The 23,268-nt window shown below is 35.0% G+C and overlaps 1 pseudogene; it reads left to right on the top strand.

The window, feature by feature from the left end:
- Positions 1-1,537: 1,537 nt before the first annotated feature.
- On the top strand, positions 1,538-2,080 carry LOC143639464 (signal peptidase complex subunit 3 pseudogene; annotated as a pseudogene).
- Positions 2,081-23,268: the final 21,188 nt, after the last annotated feature.

The raw sequence follows: 23,268 nt of genomic DNA, 5'->3' as shown, positions 1-23,268 counted from the left end.
CTCTATATAAGATCTTTCTGATCATCAGGAATACTCTGAAGATAAGTATGATCCCATGTAGGGAAGAAATGTGTGATCTAAGTGTGGTTTATGAACTTTCAAGTAAATAAATTAACAAACACTCCAGATGTCCCGTAACTATGCAATAGTACTTAATAAAATAATAGCACTCAAATGTGAGCTATTGAGATCAGCATTTTTGAAAGTGTGGTCCATGAATCACTTCATCAAAATCATCAATTGTTGCTTATTAAAATAGCACATATTTGGGTCCACCCTATGTCTGCTGATTCAAAACCAGGAAGGTTGGATGGACATGTCCATATTTTGAGTAATTTCTCTAGTTGTTTCCAGTATTCATCCAGGTTTGAAAGCACTTTTGTGAATTTGTAACAAGTTCTGCTAAATTTTTTAATCCTTTGATGTCTGATTCCATTGTTGGTTACTCCTATTTCTTGGCTTTAAATGTCTGTGTATTATCTGGTGTATCAAATTGGTAAAATTTCCTTCAATTAAGTAATATTTATTCAGTAATTCATATATGAGACTAGGATCTAGGCACTAGGGAAACAGAGCAAAGAACAAGATAGGCAGAATCTCTGGAGCTAACATTCTAATTTGGGAATAGTGACAATTAGCAGGGAAACAAATCATTAAAAAGAACAATCTCATATGGTGATTTGTGATTTGAAGATAATAATACACATAAATAGAGTAGAAAATCAGGGAACAGGGATTATGATAGATGGGGTTGTCAGTGAAGCTCCTTCTCAGGAAGTGGTATTTGAGCTGGGTCCAAAGGACAAGAAGAAGCCAGGCATGAATCAGTAATTTCATCAGTGTCCCTGCGCTGTTCATGGACATCAGCTGATCAAGAAACAGAGGAAAAATTCAATGTTGGCAGCCTGGCAGACAATATGTAGACTAGTGGGAGGTGAGGTGCAAAGGGCAAACAGGAGCTATAGAGTTTGGTCCACAAAGGGAGTTTGGGTTTTATTCTGAGTGTGAAGGGTTAGAGTTTGGGAGTGAAAGAATCTGACTCTTGTCAAAAGGTAACTCTGGCTGCTGTGTGGAGAATGGACTACAAAATAGGCTGTGCAAACAATCATTTGAATATTGCTGAACTTCAGGGGAGGAAATGGGGTGGATAGGACCAGTGGCTTGTGCAGAGAGGAAATGCACCTAGACAGGGCGTGTCCGGAGGTAAGGCAGTCTGTACCTCCAGTGGCTGTGCGTCCTTGTGAAAATAAGGCAGAATCAAAAAGGAGCCCTGGGCTTGTTCAGTCACATGGAGAAATAGAGTTGGTGTTTTCTGACATCAGTTATACTAAGCGCCTCTGACATTCTAAATACATTGAACAGTGCTTGTACTGTAAACTAGTGACTTGGAAAAAGAAAAAAAAAATCGTGGTTGGCGCACGCTCAGGGAACGCCTGCCTAGCAGTCAGCTAAAATCACAAGGAGCAAGTGCGCAGGGGGAACCAGAGCCCAGACCCCTGGTGTGTCTGTGGAGACAGGGTCGTGGGAGAAGGTAGAGATGAACTCGATATTATCGCGGGCGAACTCACTGTTCGCTTTCTCACTGAGCGTGATGGCGGCGCTCACCTTGGGCTGCTTCATCACCACAGCATTCAAAGACAGGAGCGCCCCGGTGCGTTTGCACGTTTCGCGGATCCTGCTGAAAAATGTAGAAGACTTCACTGGACCCAGAAAAAGAAGTGATCTGGGATTCATTACATTTCATATCACTGCGGATCTGGAGAATACTTTCGATTGGAATGTTAAGCAGCTGTTTGTTTATTTATCAGCGGAATATTCAACAAAAAATAATGCTGTGAATCAAGTGGTCCTTTGGGACAAGATTGTTCTGAGAGGTGATAATCCGAAGCTGCTATTGAAAGATATGAAGACAAAATATTTTTTCTTTGATGATGGAAATGGTCTCAAGGGAAACAGGAATGTCACTTTGACCTTATCTTGGAACGTTGTACCAAATGCTGGAATTCTGCCTCTTGTGACAGGAACAGGACGTGTATCTGTCCCATTTCCAGATGCATATGAAATAGCCAAGAGTTATTAAATTATTCTGCATTTGAAACACCACATTTTATACAGAATTAAATATTTCATTTGTCTTGAATGTTTTTCTTTTGCTTTTTACCTTTTTTAGATTTCTCTCTCTCTCTCTCTTTTTTTTTTTTTTTTTTTTTTTTTTTTTGCTACAACAGCAAACATCAAAAGGCATATCTGATATAAAAGGTAATGGGCTACTTAAATTAATTTTACAACCAAAAACAAAACAAAAGGCTACCAGAGTGGAATATTATCTTATAAAAGTAAGACAATTGCATAATAATTTTTTTGTGTGTATGTGTTCCTATATTTCCATTATTCTTTAATAAATCAAAGTGAATATGAAGGGAACTTTTTGATGCCTGTAGAATTATAAACATTTGTTATTTTATGCCTAGCCTTTGTGCAAGTTCACATTGAATGTTATTAAGAAGTTGAAGTTTTCTAATTTTTATAGGGTATGTTGGATTACTGGAAAAATGTAGCATGGTTGCCAGCTAGAAGCCTGGTTTACAAAACAAACAAAAGTGACGAAATTTTATGACATTAGTCTTGGAATTGCCCATAGTGCTTGTCTTTCTTGTGGGTGACTAACAACTTTCACCATGTAAAGATCAAATACCTTTCTGTGGGCTGTAGATCATTCTAACTCATTTAAAAGTCTCTTAAGTCAACCAACTGTGTGTCTTTCAGTGCTTTCTCTGTAAAGGTTACTTTGTGGTATGTTTCTGTATGATGTTTTAGCATTATCATTGAAAGTTGAAAGTGTTTGCATAGTTTACCCTCTGAGTTAAGTTTGTTTAGTGAGTATGTCTAGTGCTACTAAGTAGTAATTATTTACAATGCTCTTTAGGTCCCCATTTTAATCGTTACTATGATAATGATAATAGTTGTATGATTTTTCACTTACAAAATACTCTCATGTATATTTATCATATGTTATTCTCAATAATCTAAGGAGTTACCAGGTGCAAGTGTTAACTCTTTGCAGATGAAGAAACTGAAATTCAGTTTATTGCATTGCTTCAAGGTTAAAAACTAGACAGTAATGGAGTTAAAACTTTAACTCATATCTTCTGACTATTGAAGGTTATTTTTTAATCTTACACCTGAGATTATAGTTTAATCAATTTTAACTTATAATTTACATTATAGTTTTGGTACCCTGCATTCCTAGAAGAGGTTTTTCATATTAAATGAAAGTGACTAATTTTCAAGCTGCCAACAACTTATATCTCATTTCCTTGTCTGAATAAATTAATTTTATTTACAGTAAAAGCTTAACAAAATCCAAATATATTCAATTATAACTTAGAGATAAAAATACTTTATTGAATATATAGTTTAAAATGATTTATTTTTCTGTTGTAGGGAAATAAACTCCCTCAAAGGTACCAACTGTGAATCAATTGCCCTTAAATCAAGACCAATCACTATATGTACAATACCAACAATAATTAACAAAATGTATTTTATTTATTTCACTAAATATGTCACTATTTAATTATACTATATTTAACAGCTGTATGTGCAGTTGTACAGTTCATAGAGAAATATGTATGTTTGAGTTTTTCAAACCAATAGAAAGGTCACAGGTGTAGTGTCATGCATACTAGACTGGATTTTGCTCCTATATTTTTCATTAAACTTTTCAGAGTCTCAGTTTCTTTATCTGTAAAATGAAAGAGTTGGACTAGTTAACATAAATGATAGTGCTTTCATACCTCATGCATGTATGAACTTTGTTTTATCTCTTCAGAAAAGAGATTGAACAGAAAAGCACTTTGGTAATGTGCAGACAGGAAGATGATTGAAAGACTAATACATAATTCATATTGACTTCAAAATATACTGTGAAGCTATACTAATCAAAATAGCATGATACTGGCATAAAAAAAGACACAGACCAGTGGAATATAATAGAGAACTGAGACATAAATTCATATATTTACATCCAACTGATTTTCTACAAAGGTGCCAAGAACATACAATGGGAAAATGTCTTTCAATTCAATAAATGGTATTAGGAAAATTGAATATCCACATACAGAAATGGATTAGATTTTACTTCACACCATATAAAACATCAACTCAAAGTAGATCAAAGACTTAATTGTAAACAGAATCCGTGAAAGCACTAGAAGAGAACTAAGGGTAAAATTTCCTGACATTGATTCAGGCAATTTTTATCTGGATGTGACATCAAAAACACAAGCAACAAAAGCAAAAATAAACAAATAGTATTATACCAAATTTAAAAATTTCTGCACAAATAAAGAGAAATGGACAGAGTAAAAAGAGAACTTCAAACCTGCAAACTGTACTTCTGATAAAGGAATTCAATTAATCCAATAACAAGAAAGCAAATAACCCAATTGAAAATGAGCAAAAGACCTTAATAGACATTTTTCAAAGAAGATATACAAATGGTCAACAGTTATATAAAAATGCTCAACATCACTAATCATCAGGAAAATGCAAATTGAAACCATGATGAAGTACCACTCCTGTTAAAATGGCTATAATAAAAAGACAAAAGATAACAAATATTGATGAGGATGTGAAGGAAAAGAACCTTTGCACAATCTTGGTAGAAATGTAAATTATTAAAGCTGTTATAGAAAACATTATGAAGTTTCCATCAGAAATTAAAAATAAAACTGTCACATGATCCAGCAATTCCAATATAGAGTATATATCCAAAATAAATGAAACCAATATGTGGAAAGAATATCTACATTCCTATATTTGTTGCAGATATATTAACAATTACTAAGAAATGTAATCAATCCATAAAGTGTCCATAAACAATTGAATGAGCACAGAAAATGTGTGTGTGTGTGTGTGTGTGTGTGTGTGTGTGTGTGTAAGTAAGTAAGAGAAAGGGGGGGATAGAATAATATCCAGCCACAAAAAAATGAAATATTGTCATTTGCAACAACATATATGAAAATGGAGTACATCATGTTAAGTGAAATAAGCCAGTCATAGAAAGACAAGTACTGCATGATCTTATATGTGGAATCTAGAAATGTTGATCTCAGAAATACAGAGAATAACAGAAGCTGGGGCAGTTTGAAAGTGTCAGGAAGATGTTAAAAAGATACAAAATTAAAGTTAAAGATCTGCTGTATAGCATAGTGACTATAATTGATGACATATATTGTATTCTTTAAATATGCTAAGAAAGTGGATGTTAAGTGTTTTTTAAAATATTATGACTATGTGAGGTAATGCATATGTTAATTAACTTGATTTAATAATTTGAAATGTATATATACTTCAAAATATCATGTTGTAAAAATAAGTAAATGCAATTTATGTCAGTTTAAAAATAAATAGCATAAAATTAAAATCTCAACTTGCAAGTATTTATGTCACAGATTGCAATATTAATCCTTTACTGTGTACCTAGTAATATTCTAAGTACATTAATGTACTAACTTGAGTAATCTCAAAACAATAACCCTTGAGGTAGGAAAATTTGATTTCCTAATTTTTTTACAGAAGAAAAAGCTGAGGCAGAAAGTAGTTTCTTCCCTCTCCCAAGGTCATAGACAGCCAGGTATCCCAATATCTATTCGAAATATTTTTTAAATAATAGGATATTGACTATTTATCCTTGTAAAATGAAAGCACAAAGCAATTATTTAGGAGCATTTTCTTTTCTTTGAAAGTACTGCATAATCCAGATTCTACAGATGGGGCCTTTGAATGACTTTAAAGTGAGATGAAAGTATTCAGAGTCACACAATATTGAAGAACAAGGATTTGTCCCTAGTTGGTCTGCAGAGCCTGCACTCCTGACCAGTACACTTAAGAAGAAGAAACAAACATTTGTTGAATCATATCAGCCCATCATGTTTAATATTATATATCAGAATCTTATTTCTTTGTGTGAAAATTATCCTTATTAGCCATTTTGCCATGTAGCAGATGGTGTTTATTTACAAATTATTATCGAAAGGTAATAGTCATAGAAACAAAAGACTAACGATTATTTTTAAAAGGTAATAATTATCACAGTTACATTACATTAGAAAATTTGGCCATTAAAGTAATTCTTTGGATTTCTATGGCAAATTATATTCCCTTTTATGAACTCAGAGTGCTTTTCCTGATGGAAATCACATTTAACTGTGCTCTGGACTTTGTTGATTGGGAAGCAAAGCTGGTCTGACCCTCGGTGACAGGTGGAGCAGATGACATTTATCCAAGGTCATCTAGAGCTATTGGGTTAGAACTGGCACTGTAGCCCAGGTATGTCTCCTTTCTCTCAGTTGATTTTTTTTTATCAGAGGCTGCATTAATTCTATTCCTATATGTAGCAAATCATTTCTTAAGGACGTAGAGGATGTAGTTATCTGAGATCAACCTGCAGGTTATGTAAGAGAATAGTAAAAGTTCCTGGAATCATATGGCATGTATTCTTTTGTGTCTGGCTTTTTTCAATCAACAGAATGTTTGTGATATACATTTTGCCCTCTCTATTTATAGATTGTTCATTTTCATTGGTTTATAGTAAAAGTATTACATAGTTTGGATAATTGCACCCCATACATAATGGAGATATATGCATTTTTCAATTTTTGAATTCTTATAAATACTGATGCCATGAATGTTCTTGTACAAAATTTTAGATAGTCACTTATTCCCAGTTATTTTTGACATCAGTCAACCAATGGAGTTTATCTGCCATAGATTATATGTATATTCTGCTCAGTAGATGGCGTCAAACTTTTTCTGAAGGGGTTGTTCTAATCTGTATAGTTATTGGTAGTATTAAGTGTCCAACTACTCCACATCCTCATAAATATTTGGTATTTTCCATCTTTTTTCTTTCTGGACATATGGAGATATCTTCTTGTTTCAATTTAAACTTCTCTGTACTTTATCTCTCTGTATAGTATTGATTCTCCTTTAATCTAAAGATGATCTGTCCATCCAATTTTTACCTTTTGTATCTATTTACTTACGAAATTTGTTTTATTTTGTCATGTGGATTTTTCGCTCTAGATTTTTCTGATAGTATCCTTATTGTGTTGTTTATGTTCCTTTGGCTTCTCCTCTTTCCTTTAAATTGGTTATTAAATCTGAGACTTATTTAGATTCCGTTTTTTTGACAAGAATGCCTCATATTGGTGTTGACTATTTCTACACTGTTACACCAGGAGGCTGATTTGGTCTGGTTGTCACTCCTTCTGTGTACTTGAACTTGATCACTAGATTCAAGGGCTGTCAGACTAATTACATCCATTATAAAATTTTCCATATCTCTTCACTTCATGGTTTTGCAGCCTCTGCATATTTATACCTAGATCTGCACTTTATCAAAGGTTATAAAAACAATAATGTCCTAATCTTGATTTCTTATGAATTCATTAGCTGTGATTCATCTCTAAAAGCAACTTCTCCTCAACTCTTAGGTTATATTGAGGTATGATATGCAGAGGTACTATTGGATGAGTGTTCGGTGATTTTGAAGTATTTCATCTTTTCAAAACATTGAATTATTTACCTAAGAACCTCTAAACAGGAGCTCTTTTTTTAGTGTCATAGAGTCACATATATTTATATAGTCAATGTGTTTTAATCTATTTCAGTCATTAATATTTTCACATTCAGAATATTCTTGTTTGTCCAGTGGGAACCCCTTTAGTTTGCTTCTGAGTGTTTTTAAAATTTATTTATTTATTTATTTTTACTTTTTTGTAGTTGTAGATGGACAGCATGCCTTTACTTTATTTGTTTATTTTTATGTGGTGCTAAGGATCGAACTCAGTGCCTCATATGTGCCAGACAAGTGCTCTGCCACTGAGTTACAGCCCCAGCCCAGCTTCTGAGTCTTTTGATATGCTATCTGGCATGGCAGTATGGTCTAGAATTATCTGGTGAAATTCTGACAATAGATCTGGAATCAATCACTTTCTAAGGGAGCCTGATTCTTTTTTCTGGGATATAGTTTTAGAAAATTCAATCTGAGGACTAGATTTGCTCATTGCTGCTGGGTTGTCATTGTTTCTTGCTGTTTTCCAGTCATAGAACCAGTAAATATATATTATATTTTAATGGAATAAACATCATCTGCTTTCATACTGTGTGGCTCCTCTCTAATTGTTTTTTATATATTATTTTTGTTAAAACCTTCCAGTTTTTTAAAAATATAAGCAAGTATTATAAGTGTATAGGCTATACACGTGGAATTTTCTGATGAAATCAAAGTGTTCTGCTTCTGAACTGTCCAACAGAGTAACCACTAGCTGCCTCAGCTGTTGAGTATGTGAAAATGTGGTGAGTGCAACTGAAGAACTGATTTATAATTTACTTTAAATTACTGCATTTGCTAGTGGCTATTATACTGAAAGACACAATTCTACACTTTTTATATCTTGTTTTTATTTAACAATGTATCCTTAAGATCACTGATATCAGTATATATAGAGTCCTCCCTGCTTTTTATACCTGCATAGTACTCTAGGATGTAGATGCATATTAGATTACTCAACCAGCCTACAATTGGCGGGCATTTGTCATGTTTCTAGCCTTCTGCTATTGTGAATTGTTCTATCATAAATAATTTTGCACTTATTTGTGCCTTTTGTCTTTTGCATTGTTTTTTTTTTTGGATAGATTAATAGAATATAAGATAGAATATCTATTTTAGCTATTGCTGGTTCTGAGAGTAAATACCTATATAATTTTATTATATAGCACCAAATCCCCTCCATGGGTGTTGTACCATTTGACAGTAGCTCCAAAAAATGCATGAGAATGCCTATTTACTTACAGATTATTTAAGAGAAACATTGAGGGGAAGTGAATATCATGTGAGAAATTGTGAAAGCCATTTCACTAAATCAAGATAATTATATGTACATACAGAAGTCTTAGTCTTGTGCTTGTTTTTCAGAATTTGGTCTCTACTTTTTTTCTATCTGTTGTGGATCTTGATCCACGTCCCCAAATGGGAAAGGAGGACTTACATGGAGTAGAAATTCCATATAACCTCAGAAGATTAAATGGGAGGGACAATCTAAGTGTGGTGGCACACTCCTGTAATCCTAGTGAGTTAGGAGGCTGAGGCAGGAAGATAGGAAATCTAAGGCCAGCCTCAGCAACTTAGTGAAGCTATCAGCAATTTAGTGAGACTCTGTCTCATAATAAAAAAATAAAAAGGCCTGTGGATGTGGTTCAATGGTAAATCCCCTCATAGATCAATCCCCAGTAGAAGAAGAATCCCCAGAAGAAGAAGGAAAAGGAGGAGAAAGAGGAAAAGAGGAGGAAGAAAAAGAAGAAGGAGGAAGGGGGAGGAGGAGGAGGGGAGGAAGAAGGAGAAGAAAGAAGAAGAGGAAAAAAGGAAGAAGAAGAGGAAGAGGAAGAGAAGGAGGAGGAGAGGGAAGAGGAGAAGGGGAAGAGGAGAAGGGGAAGGGGAAGTACACAGGCACAAAGACAGATTAGAAATTCACTACTCTGATCTAGTAAAGGGCTAAAGGAAAAGGGAAAAATCCGTGTTTCTCTGCCCATGACAAGAACCAAGATTGTATCTACACAAGGGTTACCTCGTCCTTCACTCTCTGTGAGTGAGAATTTGTCAGGAGAAGCTAGACTGTTAGCACCTCTATTTCCCACAGTACAACCTCTCTCCACTAGGTCACATCATTTCCTGTTTAGATTCTGATTTTCCAGGACTTAGGGTAACTATTGGATTAAACTAGCCTGGAATGGAATCAATTTAAGATCACAAACCATGCAACATCTATGTTTCTCCCAGTGGACATTTCTAGTCATACAGATCTAGAAATAGAGAAATGTGTGGGATGCACATACAGAATTGGACTGAAGGTGTCCAGCACAAAGTAAACCACCTACCTGATTTCATAAATTACTTACATGTAGGAGTGAGCAGGAAACAATAGTGTATATTTCTTTTCAGATTTTTATATTAATGTGAATTTGTAGATATAGGAGTAACAAGAAACAGAAATTTTCATTATTCTTATACATACAATTTTAAAATATATTTGAATTTATACTGTTCTTATGGCTTTATAGTCTGCTTTGAGGAAAGACATGTTTATAAAAAGTATGCCTTCTGAATTGGAGAAAAAGAACCTATAGGAAAGGGAGAGTGATACCCTTTGGTGATTAGTCAGAATTGTAGTAGTGAAAGTCTCAAATATGAGGCCTGGTAAGAGGTAAGGGATTTGAGAGAGAGAGAGAGAAATACATGAAATCTATTGTATAGGCCAAAGCTTTTTGGAAATTTCCATACTTTGGTAGTGATCCTGAAATTTTTATGTCCACCCTTGGATTGGAAGTCTAACCCCTGTGTGAGCTGTATAGAAAGCACCTGGACTTGATGTGTGACTAATTGCTGTGAAGAAGATTGAGACATAGAAACACAGGGACAATTGCACATACAGACACATCATCATATTTTTTTGGTCTGATTCTTTTATACACATAAAATAGTATAGTGTGAGCATGTTTCTGAAACAATTACATTAGTATCATATTTGCAATGATTTCACAATTATTCTGTTTTTGACATTTTTAAACAAGAAAGATTTCATACTCGAAATGCTGAGGAAATGCAGCTTTATAAAACAAAATAATATGCTGGATGCAATGGTGCACACTTATCTCTGCAGCTCTGGAGGCTGAGACAGGAGGATTGCGAATCCAAAGCGAGCCTCAGCAACTTAGCAAGAGCCTACTCAACTTAGTGAAACCCTGCCTCTAAATAAAATATAAAAAATGGCTTGGGATGTGGCTCAGTAGTTAAGTGCCCCTGGGTTCAATCCATAGCAATCAATCACTCAATCAATCAATAAAATAAAAGAATCCTCAATATTCTCCCAATGCCTACACTAAATCACCAAATAAACTTTTAAAAGATGTGTTATTTTCACACAACAGCATATGAACTTTATCTTGAATAAATGTGTTTGCACATTATTGTAACTCAGTTTATATATTTCTTCATTTACAAAATTTTATCTCAGTGATTCTATCATACTACCAATTAATTCTTCTTGCTTTAAAGATGTATCAAACACAATTGAAATGTATATTATAAATTAAAAATATTCTGCCTCTCTTTTAGTCCCTTCTTTTCCCTACTCTATAATACAAAAATCTATCAGTCTGCTGGTATCTATTCTCCATATTTTTCTCTTCACATAATACACTAGCATTTAATTAATCATTGTGATATACAGTATATATCTTTTACAAAATGGCAATGCTTATTCAAAATATATTTGGTCTAAGACAGCCATTGTGCTCACAAACTTATGCAGTACTTATGTAGCCGATTGAAACTAAACTCAGTATATAAACAAATTGAAAACTACATTTGGAAATTTGTCTTTGTTACAAAATTGAGTTGTGACCAATCACAGTGGCCAATCTTCAGTCAAAACAGGTTCAAATAACACAAATGCCAGGTTATAACCAATTGAGTTATCTTTGTCCTTCACTTCCATTGTCTGCATGCCACTTCCCCTTTTCTGTAAATGTTATCCTGTTAACATAAGAAGCCCCAGTTCCTTACAGAACCTGTCCTGTTTCGAGAGGTTGCCTGATTCATGATTCGTTCTTTATTCCATTAAACTCTAATAAATTTCATTTGTATGAAGCTTTTCTTTTAACAGGTTCCGTGTCAGAAGTGAGGATTCAGAATAAAATTCCAATGGCCCCTAGGAACACTAGGTGAACAGTCAAGGTACCTGCAAAACCTGTTATGCTCACTGCTCTCTCGATTGTAATTAGAGGTCATGGGTGAATTTTCACTCAGATTCTGAGCCCCATTAATCTGTGTTCTGAGTGCTCCAAATTTATTTGAGTAATTTTGGGCTGCACTGGGTATAGGATCAGATTAGATCTGATAATTAACTGGATTGGATTCAGTTAAAGTCCTCAGGTAGGTACCTTATTGATAATGGGTTTATGTTAATCCAAGGAGTTCGGGATTTACTTCCTAGAGCTCCAGCTAATTTCATGTATAGGAATTAAAGGCCCAGAATGTATGTATTTTTAGAGATATGGGTTAATCTTCCTAGAGACCATTTCGATTTAATGTAGCCACAAAGGAGAAGTTTTAATTGACCTAAAGGACTTTAGAAAGAAAAGAGATTGAAATACAATGTTTAATTGGTAAGCAGGAGGTTTTAAAAAGATTGAATCAATAAAAAATTGCCTCCCTAAAAGATTCCTTAAATGAAAAGCTTAAATAACAAACAGGACATTAGGAAAAAAGACTATACATTAGCTAGATTAACTGTTCCTTCTGTTTATCAGTCTTTACCTCAGTACTCTAACCACTAAACTTTTGGCTCAATTACTCCTTCATCTTGAAGATGACGAAAAAGAGATAAGTTAGACTTATGCCTTATAAAGTGAGGCCTTCTGATCATGAAGTCCTGCCTTTACTCTGTAGCCTAAAACTGAGTTTAGGGCCATTATAAAGGACTTCACAAACAAAGAAAATGCTCAAAAATTTACTGAGATATTTAAAATGCTCATATGAGCTTACAATCCAGGATTTCCATTGCCAATTTGTTCATATGATATTCGGGCTTGACAAATCTTGAAAATGTATGATAGTAGAAAAATGGGACAATCCTGAGGAAACTATTAAATATCTCTCTAAAACCTCCTCATGAGAAGGGCAAAAGGAGTTAGAAGACTTACTGAAAACTTTTTAAATTCAATTCCTAATTTTTTTTCTATAAAATAGTAATCTGTAAATTATACATTTTTTGTACCAGGGATTGAACCCAGAGGCGCTTAACCACTGAATGACTTTGCCAAAACTTTTTAAATATTTTTATTTTAAGACAGGGTCTCTCTAAGTTGCTTAGGGCCTCACTAAATTGCTGAGGCTGGCTTTGAACTTGATATCCTCCTGCCTCAGCTTCCTGAGCCACTGGGATTACATGAGTTACAATTATACATTCTTGAACACATACACACACACACACACACACACACACACTCACACACGCACAATAAAGGAAAAGAAAATGCTGGGCCAGCTTCATATGATAAAGTCTATTTTAAAATATTTGTAAAATATTCCCAATCATATTTCAGTTCTCCCTGTAAAGACTGAAACTGTTGTAAAATGTTTTCCATATAAATTGACTCCATCTTTGTCTTGAGTTCAGTCTCCTAATTAAAAAAAAAAAAAAGCCGAGAAGTTACAGATTTATTCTAGTTTATGTATTTTTCTTTTTGGTGGTGGTGGGGGGGAATTCCCCTGCATCAATCTCCCTAGTTGCTGGGATTACAGACATACGCCACCATGCCAGGCAGTTAAGTGTGATACAAAAATATATCTGTATCTATATATATCTATGTATTTCACACATAAGAGAAGATTCCAAGAAAATTGTAGGGCTAAGTCCTGAATATAAAATTATTTGTTATAAATATAAAATTATAAATTTTATGTATGTGTGTGTATGTGTGTGTGTGTGTCTGTGTTTGTGTGTATATATAATTTTGACCTTAAGTGATCATTTTGAGACCACTCTAGAGCAAGAAAAAAATAAAAGGCTGGGGTTGTGGTTTTAGCTCAGTGATAGAGTACTTACCTTGCATGTATGAAGTCCTGGATTTGATCCTCAGCATCACATATAAATAAATAAATAAATAAATAAATAAATAAATAAATAAATAAATAAATAAATAAAGATATTGTGTTCATCTACAACTAAAATTATATTAAAAAATAAAAGGCCAACATATGTATGTATGTCTCTCCAGTTATAACAGTTACAGTGGCCAAGATCAAATGGGACTTCTCATTCTTATTCTAAAATACAAACAAGAGATCCTAGAACAAGAAATTCTTCACTCTGAGATGTCTGCCTTCATTGCAATCAACCAGGACCCTGGAAAAGAGATTTTCTAGTTTTGTATCAATCCACCAATAAGCTTCTCCCTTAATTTTTTTTTCATTGCTTGTAATTGAACCCAGGGCTTCACACATGCTAGGCAACCACTCTACCACTGATCTATATCACCAGTTCAGCCTCTTCCCTTTAGAATGGACTGTTTTGATACTAAGGGAAGCCCAGAGAATTTATGGGAAGGGGACTAAGGATTGAACTCAGGGGCACTCACCCACTAAGCCACATCCCCAGCCCTATTTGTATTTTATTTAGAGACAGGGTCTCACTGAGTTGCTTAGTGCCATGCTTTTGCTGTAGCTGACTTTGAACATGCAATGCTCCTGCCTCAGCCTCCTCAGCCACTGGGATTACAGGCATGCACTGCAGTGCCTGGCAGTATCATGTATTTTTAAGAATTGTAATATATTTATGGACAATTAAACTATATATTATGGAGTGAAAGAAATAAAAAAATACATAAGTCAAAGTATAGGAAATCATAGATATGCAGCCAAAATAATTCTAGAACTCTAATGTACAACATGAGGATTATAGATAATAGTATTATATTTAATATTTTTGCTGGAATATTATATTAGGTGTTCTTGTGCCAAAAAATGGGGTAATATAGGATATGCTAATTTGCTGCAAGATTATAATAAACATTTCAATATGTACATGTGCATCAAAACATCATGTTTTACACCTTACACACATATAATGAATTTTTAAATTCATGCATCTTGATGGTACAGTATGATACATTTCAGTTAATGTATACTGCAACAATCATGATAATCAATTTTAGATGTTTCTGTCACTCCAAAGTGGTCCAATTGTGCTTGAATGCACAATTCTGTCAATGCCTACACACACCCCCACTCCAGGAACTGCAGATATGGTTTCTGTTTATGTATGTCTGAATATTTTGTATAAATGGAATCATACAACATTTGATCTTTTTCTCTAACTTCTGTTACTTGATATAATGTATTCAGGATTCATCCATGTTGTAGCATGTCAGAATTTCATTCCTTCTAATAGCCAAAAAATGCATCATGTGGATATAGCACATCTTCTTTATGCACTTATCTGTTGATGAGTACTTGGGTTATTTCCACTTTTTGTGTAATAAGCATAATTATTTTACATACATTTGTTTACAGATTTTATGTATACAGGTATGTTCATTTCTTTTGGGTATGTACCAAGAGTGGAATTACTAGGTCATATGTTTTTTCTCTTTCACCATTTGAAGACTGCCAGACTGACCCTGATGAGTAAAGTGTCGTCTGTTGTTTTTCTCATGATTACATCTGGCTATGTGTTTTGAGAAAGTGTTGAGGTTTACCATCAGATCTGTGTTTACAAGATACACACATAATGTCACCAGTAATAATAACTTTTGTCCCTTGATTATTGTGCTGTTTGTCATGTTTCTTCAGTGTACACTATTTCCCATTCACCTACTTTGTTTTATAAAAGTGAGTCACTAAGTTAGTTATGCTGTCAAGGATAGGAGGCAGAATTAAACTTGACCTCAGGGAGCAACGGTAGTTATACATATTATTTACAATTATTTGATAAAGACAGTTTTTCTCCAATCACCCTATTTATTAGTATGGATTCATGTATACTCATTTAATAAGTTGGGTTATGCTATAATTTGGTGCTGGAGAGTTATATCTCCCTTAATCTTAACCTTTATTCAAGTAACCTGTAATTAATACTTATAATTTAGATCCAGTTAAACGAAGTTTGGAGAAGTTAAGGAAATCATGGAAAGTACTTTGTAAAAATGGCTTAGTTACTAGTAGAGCCAGGAATGTCACTAAATCTGTGACATTGTTGAATATAAGTTTTAAATTCTGATTTTAAAAAATTCTTGCTAAGGGACTGAGGCTGTGCCTCAGTGGTAGAACACTTGCCTCACATGTATGAGGCACTGGGTTCGATCCTCAGTACCACATAAAAATAAATAAATAAAATAAAGGTATTGTGTCCATCTACATCTAAAAATATATTTTAAAAATATTCTTGCTAAACCACTCTGTTCATAGCGAGGAGAAGTTTGGAGAAGTTAAGGAGATTTATGTCCCTCAAGGCACATGTGTTAAAGAGTTAATCCCCAGTATGGTGCTATTGGGAGGTGATGCAAACAACCTAGGAGGAACTTAGTGGAAGACTTAAGTCATTTGGGTCATGCCCTCAAAGGGAACTGTGAAACCGTGTGGTCTCTTCCTCTTTCTTTTTCACATCCCAGCCATGAGATGAATGGTTCGCTATATGACATTCTATACCCATAATGTGCTGCCCACCCACCAGAAGCCTAAAAGCAATTGATCTGCCACACTGTGGACTAAAACCTCCAAGACTGTGAACCAAAATAAATATTTTCTCTTTATAAGCTTATTATCACAGGTATTTGTTACAGTAGAGAAAATTTGACTAACACAGGTTATTTTACTAAATGAATATATCTCAAAAGAAACTCTTACATCTTTTTTGGAGGGCAGGTGTACTAGGGATTGAACTCAGGTACACTAGACCACTGAGCCACATCCATAGCCCTATTTTGTATTTTACTTAGGGACAAGGTCTCACTGAGTTGATTAATGCCTCCTCACTTTTTGCTGAAGCTGGCTTTGAATGTGCGATCCTCCTGCCTGCCTCAGTCTCTTGGGCCACTGGAATTATAGGCATTTGCCAACACGCCTGGCCTAAACTTGCATATCATATATAAAGTATTTCCTGGAATGCAAGTTTCCGGGGAAATTAGAGCCTGAGATACCTAGAAGCATCAGGACACACAGATTTAGTGAGATTCCAGGCTCCACTGAAGTCCAGTAGTCCAGTTAGTATTTTCAGTTTCTAGAGCCTACTAAAAACCAAATCTGAATTATGGTTATTTTTCCCATTTTTCTTTGGCCAGCATAATTACCATGGTGACTAAGTGACTATTATGGGATTTGGTATAGACTGAGCATTCGTTTAGAAATCTTGCCTAATCACTCACATCCAGTTGTCAGACCATCAGATATTATCTTGTCCTTTGGTTTTTAAATACAGTTAATCACTTTTTAAGGTCTACAAGGAAACTTTCTTTTTCTTCTATGAGGTTATTCTACAGATAACAGAAGATGACACTAAGTATCTTAAAAGAAAAAAGATAGGGGTTATTCATATAATTTTCTACTTCAAACTATATTGAGAAATTAGAAGAAAGATCAACTTTCAAGAAATAAAATAGGCATGAGGTTAGCATTCACTTGTATAGAGTCATAGATGTTTTCATTCTAATTTTTGTAAAGTATTATGTTATTAGATATTTCATAATATATTGGGTATTTCCTAGTTTTTGATTTATGATTTATAAGGGTGGCATGAATGTTCTTGTTTATATCTTTTGGATGAATTTTCTTTTAGTTTTTTTTTGTACTTGTATATGGACAGAATGCCTTTATTTTATTTGTTTATTTTTATGAGGTGCTGAGGATCAAACCCAGTGCCTTACACATGCTAGGCAAGTGCTCTGCCACTGAGCTCCAGCTCCAGCTGCATTTTTATTTATTTTGGGCATGGTTAAGTTTGGATATAAGATGACTCCAAAAGCTCCTATGTTGATGCAAGAATATTTGGAAGGTAAAGTGATTGAATTGTGAAAGCTGTGACCTAATCACACCATCCTAGTTAGAATGGACTAACTGGGTGGTGACAGTAGTAGGCAGGTGGAGCACAGCTGGAAGAAGAGGGTTACTGGAGGCACACCCTAGAAAGGTTAATCTACCCTGTATTTCCTTCTTCTTCCCCTCTCTGATTCCTGGCCACCATAAGTGGAGAAGTGCTCCTTCACCAAATACTTCCACAATGATATTATGACTCACCTTGGGCCCGGGGCAATGGAGTCAGCCCACCATGACCTGAACCTCTGAAACCATGAACCGTCCCAATAAGCTTTTCCTTCTCTAAGTTCTTTGTCAGGTATTTTAGTCACAGCAATGTAAAGCTAACTATCAGAGGCATGTTAGTTAAGAGTATCATTTTTGACTTCTATAAGTCACTTCATGTATGTGTTCAACTTAGTCAGTATTGCCAAGCAGTTTTTCCAAGTGTTTTTTTTTTCCCAGTTTATATTCTCACCAACAGAATGTGAGAGTTCCACTTGCTCCACATTCTTGGCAACCCTTGGTCTCTCCATCTTTTTCATTTTGTTGTTCTAGTGGGCAAGTAGTGATATATCATTGTGGATTTAATTGTACTATCTCTGAATTGTTCACTTTCTTTTAATTTAAGGAAAGCACATCCCCCTTGTTATAGGTTAGGTCTAGAATATTCCCCAAGGGTTCATATGTTAAAGGCTCAGTGCTCAGCTTAGTGCTATGAGGAGATGACGGAAGTTTAAGAGATGGGAGTTTTTCAGATTACTGGTAGCATGGCCTTGGAGGGGAGAGAGTAGGATTCCAACCCCTTATCCCTCCCCCCCTCCCCTCTCTCTCTGGTTAACTTCCTGGCTATGAGGAAAGTGGTTTAGCAAGAATTTTTAAAAATCAGAATTCAAAACTTATATTCAACAAAAGCAAAATCAGAAAAATTGTATTGCATCAAACTAAAACATTTCTGCACAGCAAAGAAACAACCATGTAAAAAGAAAATCTAAAGAATAAGAGAAATATTTGCCAAAGATTTGATAAAGAGGTTATGTCCAGAATGGAACAGGAATAACTCAATATCAACTAGAAAAAAATAAAAACAAACCTCAAATAATCTAATAAAATATGAACAAACCACCTAAATAGGCATTTGGGCATTTATGCAAAGAAACCATATAAATGGGCAACAAGTATATGAAAAAAAAGGCTTAATATCACTAACCATTAGAGAAATGCAAAAATGCAAATCAAAACCACAAGAAGACATCACCTTACTCCTGCTGATAAGGCTATAATGAAAAGACAATGCATAACAAGTACTGACAAGAAAGTGGATTAAGAGAAACCCTTATACAGTGTTTGTGGGGATGTAAATGAGTATGGCCATTGTGGAAAACAATAGAGTTTCATCAAAAACTGAAACTAGGACTATCATATGACCCAGCCACGCCTCTACAGAGTATACAACAAAAGGAAATGAAATTAGTATGTTGAAGACACATATACACTTCCACACTCATTGCATCATTATTTATAAAAACCAAAATATGGAATCAACTTAAGTGTTCATTAACAGATGATTGGATAAAAAAAATATGTTTTATATACACAATGGAATACTATTTGGCTGTAAGAAGAAAATTTTGCCTTGTAACAACGTTAATGAACCTGAAGGGCATTACATTAAGTGAAATAAACCAGGCAAATACCACATTATCTCACTCCTATGTGGAATTTTAAAAAGGTGTCTCATAAAAATAGAGAATAGCTGGGTGCTATTACATGCCTGTAATCCCAGTGGCTCAGGAGACTGAGGCAGGAGGATCACAAGTCCAAAGCCAGCCTCAGCAACGTAGCAAGGCCATAAGCAACTTATAAAGACCCTGTCTCAAAATGAAGAACATTAAAAAGGACAAAGGATGTGGCTCAGTGGTTAAGCAAATCTCAGTTCAATCTCTGATACTAAAAAAAAAAATAGACAATAGTGTGTGTTTTTAGAGTGTTATCAGGAGCTCTAAAAGTTTCTGTCTTTGATAAGTTTTAATCAATTTTAATCATTAATATTTTTTGATGTTCATGTTGTTCTAAATTTGTCCATTGGGAGCCTCTTCAGTTTGACTTCAGAATCTTTTTGACATATTCTGGTGTGTCTATATGGAGTCAGCCATATATGAACTGAAAACTCTGAAACTATAAGCCCCCAAATAAACTTTTCCTCCTTGCAATTTCTCTTTTCAGGTTTTTTGGTCACAGAAATGAAAAAGCTGACTAAAACAGAGACATACTCTTTTCTTCTTTACTTCCACTGTGGAATAGCAGTTTTCTTCTTTACTTCCACTGTGGAATAGCAGTTCAATTTTCCCTTTGTAATCAGGATCAATAAAGTCAGCCAGCATAGTAACTCCTTTCTTTGACATGAGAAGTGTGAAGTGGTGGGGAGGGGTCGAGAGTTCATCTTAAGTTCTAGTTCCAGAATAAACCTTTCTCATACTGAAAAGGTTTCTCACTTTTAAATCTCTACACCAGCAAAACAAAAGGTATAGGAAGGGAAAGGGGGAAAATGCCAATAGTTTATCAGGGATAATAGTAAATAGCCTCACTGCCGCTTCCTCTCCTTGGTCCCTGAAAATATGAATCCTGACTCTGGAGGAAACAACACTGAAAAAAAAAATGAATGCTGATTCAGAGCACATACAGCTTCCTGAAGATTCTTTCTTTAGCTATAAAGTGTTACTCTCTAGTTAGCACCACAACTGCATCTTGAAAATAATATTCCACCATTCTATCAAGCCAGATGCCTCAGCGTGGTCAAGAAAATAGCAAAAAAGGGGAGAGGATTCCATGAGCAGGTATGCATTAACACACTTCATTTGCTGTGAATTATCATGAAAGAAGCAATGCTGTGAAGAATGTTATATCAGTGGATAAGGCATTCTATAAGTTCACAAGTAGAAGTTTGGGCAAACCCATTAGATACACAGAGAGCAAATCCATATATCAAGTAAGTGTCTATACTAGTAAAAACAACATACTGACTATTCCATGATGGGAAGTTGAGGCAGGAGGATCACAAGTTCCAGGTCAGCCTCAGCAGTGAGTATGGTTCTTGTAATAGACAGTAGTCAAAGCAGTGATCAGAATTTGACTTTTAGAGACCTACAACATCAACTAATTTAACTATTTTTTTTGTTTATTACCCTTTATAATATTTTTTGTTTATTACCCACCCTATGACACACAAATATTTTACCAGAAACCTATAATATTGCTATTTCTTGTTCACTAGGTCAAATCAGTACAATATAATCAATGTAAAGGAGCAGAGTGATCTCTTGTAGAAGGAAAAGGTGATCAAGATCCCTGTAAACTAAATTATGACATAGGGCTGGACAGAATTTATATATCCTTGAGCTAAGACAGGGAAGGTATACTGCTGATATCACAAGCTAAAAGTAAAGTGCTTTAGGTGGTTTTTACTAACAAGCTTCAATTAAAAAAAATTATTTTCTGGATCAATAGCTTCATATCAAATACCAGAGGTATATTAATTTGCCCAAGCAATGAAGTCACATCTGGTACAGCAGCTGCTATTGGAGTCACCACTTGGTAAAGCTTGTGATAGCCCTCTGTCGCTATGCAAGATCTGTCTTTTACAGAGAGCAAATAGGTGAGTTAAATGGAAATATGGTAAGGATCACCACCCCTGCATCCTTCAAGTCCTTGATAGTGGCACTAAATTTTTCTTCTTCTTTTTTTTAAGATAGACAGAATTTTTAGTATTTATTTTTTAGTTTTCAGTGGACACAACATCTTTAATTTTTTTTTATCTTTTTTTAAGCGGTGCTGAGGATCGAACCCAGTGCCCCACACATGCCAGGTAACCGCATTACCACTTGAGCCACATCCCCAGCCCCCAAAAATTTTCAATTCCTCTAGGAACACAATATTGCTGTAGTTTATGAGTGTTTTCTAGTGTTTTCTAGTTGGCCTTTCCATCATAATAGTTTCACCCACAGGTCAATGAGCCAATGTGGGGATTAATCTAGATACTAGTATGTCTATTTAATTTATGCATTCTAGGACTGAAGTACCACAGGATGGCTTCCAGGACCTACTGGACAAAGTGGGAGATGGCCTTGAATTAAAAAAAAATAATAAACTTTGATCACCTGACCTCCATGAGCCCTTAATCTGACTTGTCAAACTCACAGTGATATTTCAGATCTGCTAAAATAGCTGTCATTTCAAATTCAATGTGCAATAATCCCTGAGAGTTGTGATCATTTTCTTTTACTAGGAACCCTAGTAAAAGGTTTCAGGTCCCTGTATGGAAAGCTTAGAAAAAGATTAATAGTATAACTTTTGGCAGTGCAGTAGCACCTTTCCTCAAGGGGCCCTGGCCTCCCCTTCATTCAATGCATTCTGGATTTGTAAACTGGCTCAAATCTGAGAATTGATTGAGGGAATATAATTCTGTTTATATTATTCAAATTAGACTTTTGTGAACTTGATCTAAAACTCTTCCACTGTTTGTGATCAAGTAAGAATTTAGAACATTTCCCACAGATTTCACTCTGGTAAAAATGTAGAGAAATTTGAATCCTCATACATTGCTTGTGTATATTTAAAGAGGTGCAGCTAATATATATAACAGTTATGTAGTTCTAACTGGGGGTGTTGGAACATGCCTATAATTCCAGTAACTCAGGAGGCTGAGGCAGGAGGATCACAAATTCAAGGCCAGTCTCAGCAAATTAGCAAGGCCCTGTCTCAATATACAAGATAAAAAAGGACAGTGGATGTAACTGTGTGGTAAAGTTACTCTGGATTCAATCTCTAGTAGCAAAGAAAAAGAACAGAGTGAATGGGGAGAGAAAGTTTTTATCATATAGTGCCCTGTAGGCCCCGGGCACTAAGCCTGGATTTTGTTCTAATTGGGGCTGAATTACATTTTCTCACAGCATCTGTCTAACTGTCTATGGAAGACAGACTCTATAGTATAAAGAGTGAGAGTAGCAGGGAGAGCAGCTGGGAGGCTGCTCCAGGTGAGAGATGAGGATGACTTGAGCTTGAATGAAAGCAACACAGGTGGAAAAAGAAGATGGATTTAAGAAACACTTGGAGATGGAATCAATAGGACTTTATGTTTATTGAGATATGGGAGTGAAGATAAGGAAGGCATCAAGGGTTCCTGTCAGGCTGTAGGGCAGGGGAGAATTTCATGGAATTGAGGGACTGCAAAGAAGACAGTATAACTAGGGCTCCAAGAGCATTGGAGGGAACAGTGTGAGGAGATCACATCAGAGTGATCAGAAGGAATCAGGTTGATTCTGGGACAGATAAAAAAAAAACATAATTATATAGTTCTACAACAAGTTATTCACAGAATTATCACATGAGCCAGCAATTACACTCCTAGGTATGTACCTAAGGAAGTTGAAAGAACATGTTCAAATACAAATACATGAATATCCATAGTACCTGTATTCATAACAGCCAAAAAGTGGAAACAACGCAAATGTCCATCAGCTGAGGAATGGATAAAAATATGGTATGTCTATATTACAGGATACAATGAAGTGTTGATATATATTGCAACACAAATAAAATTAGACAACAAAAAAGGCCACATAATATATGATGCT

The sequence above is a fragment of the Callospermophilus lateralis genome, chromosome X (genome assembly GCF_048772815.1).
Source record: "Callospermophilus lateralis isolate mCalLat2 chromosome X, mCalLat2.hap1, whole genome shotgun sequence".
Classification (NCBI taxonomy): domain Eukaryota; kingdom Metazoa; phylum Chordata; class Mammalia; order Rodentia; family Sciuridae; genus Callospermophilus; species Callospermophilus lateralis.
This window is presented reverse-complemented; position numbering and strand designations above follow the sequence as displayed.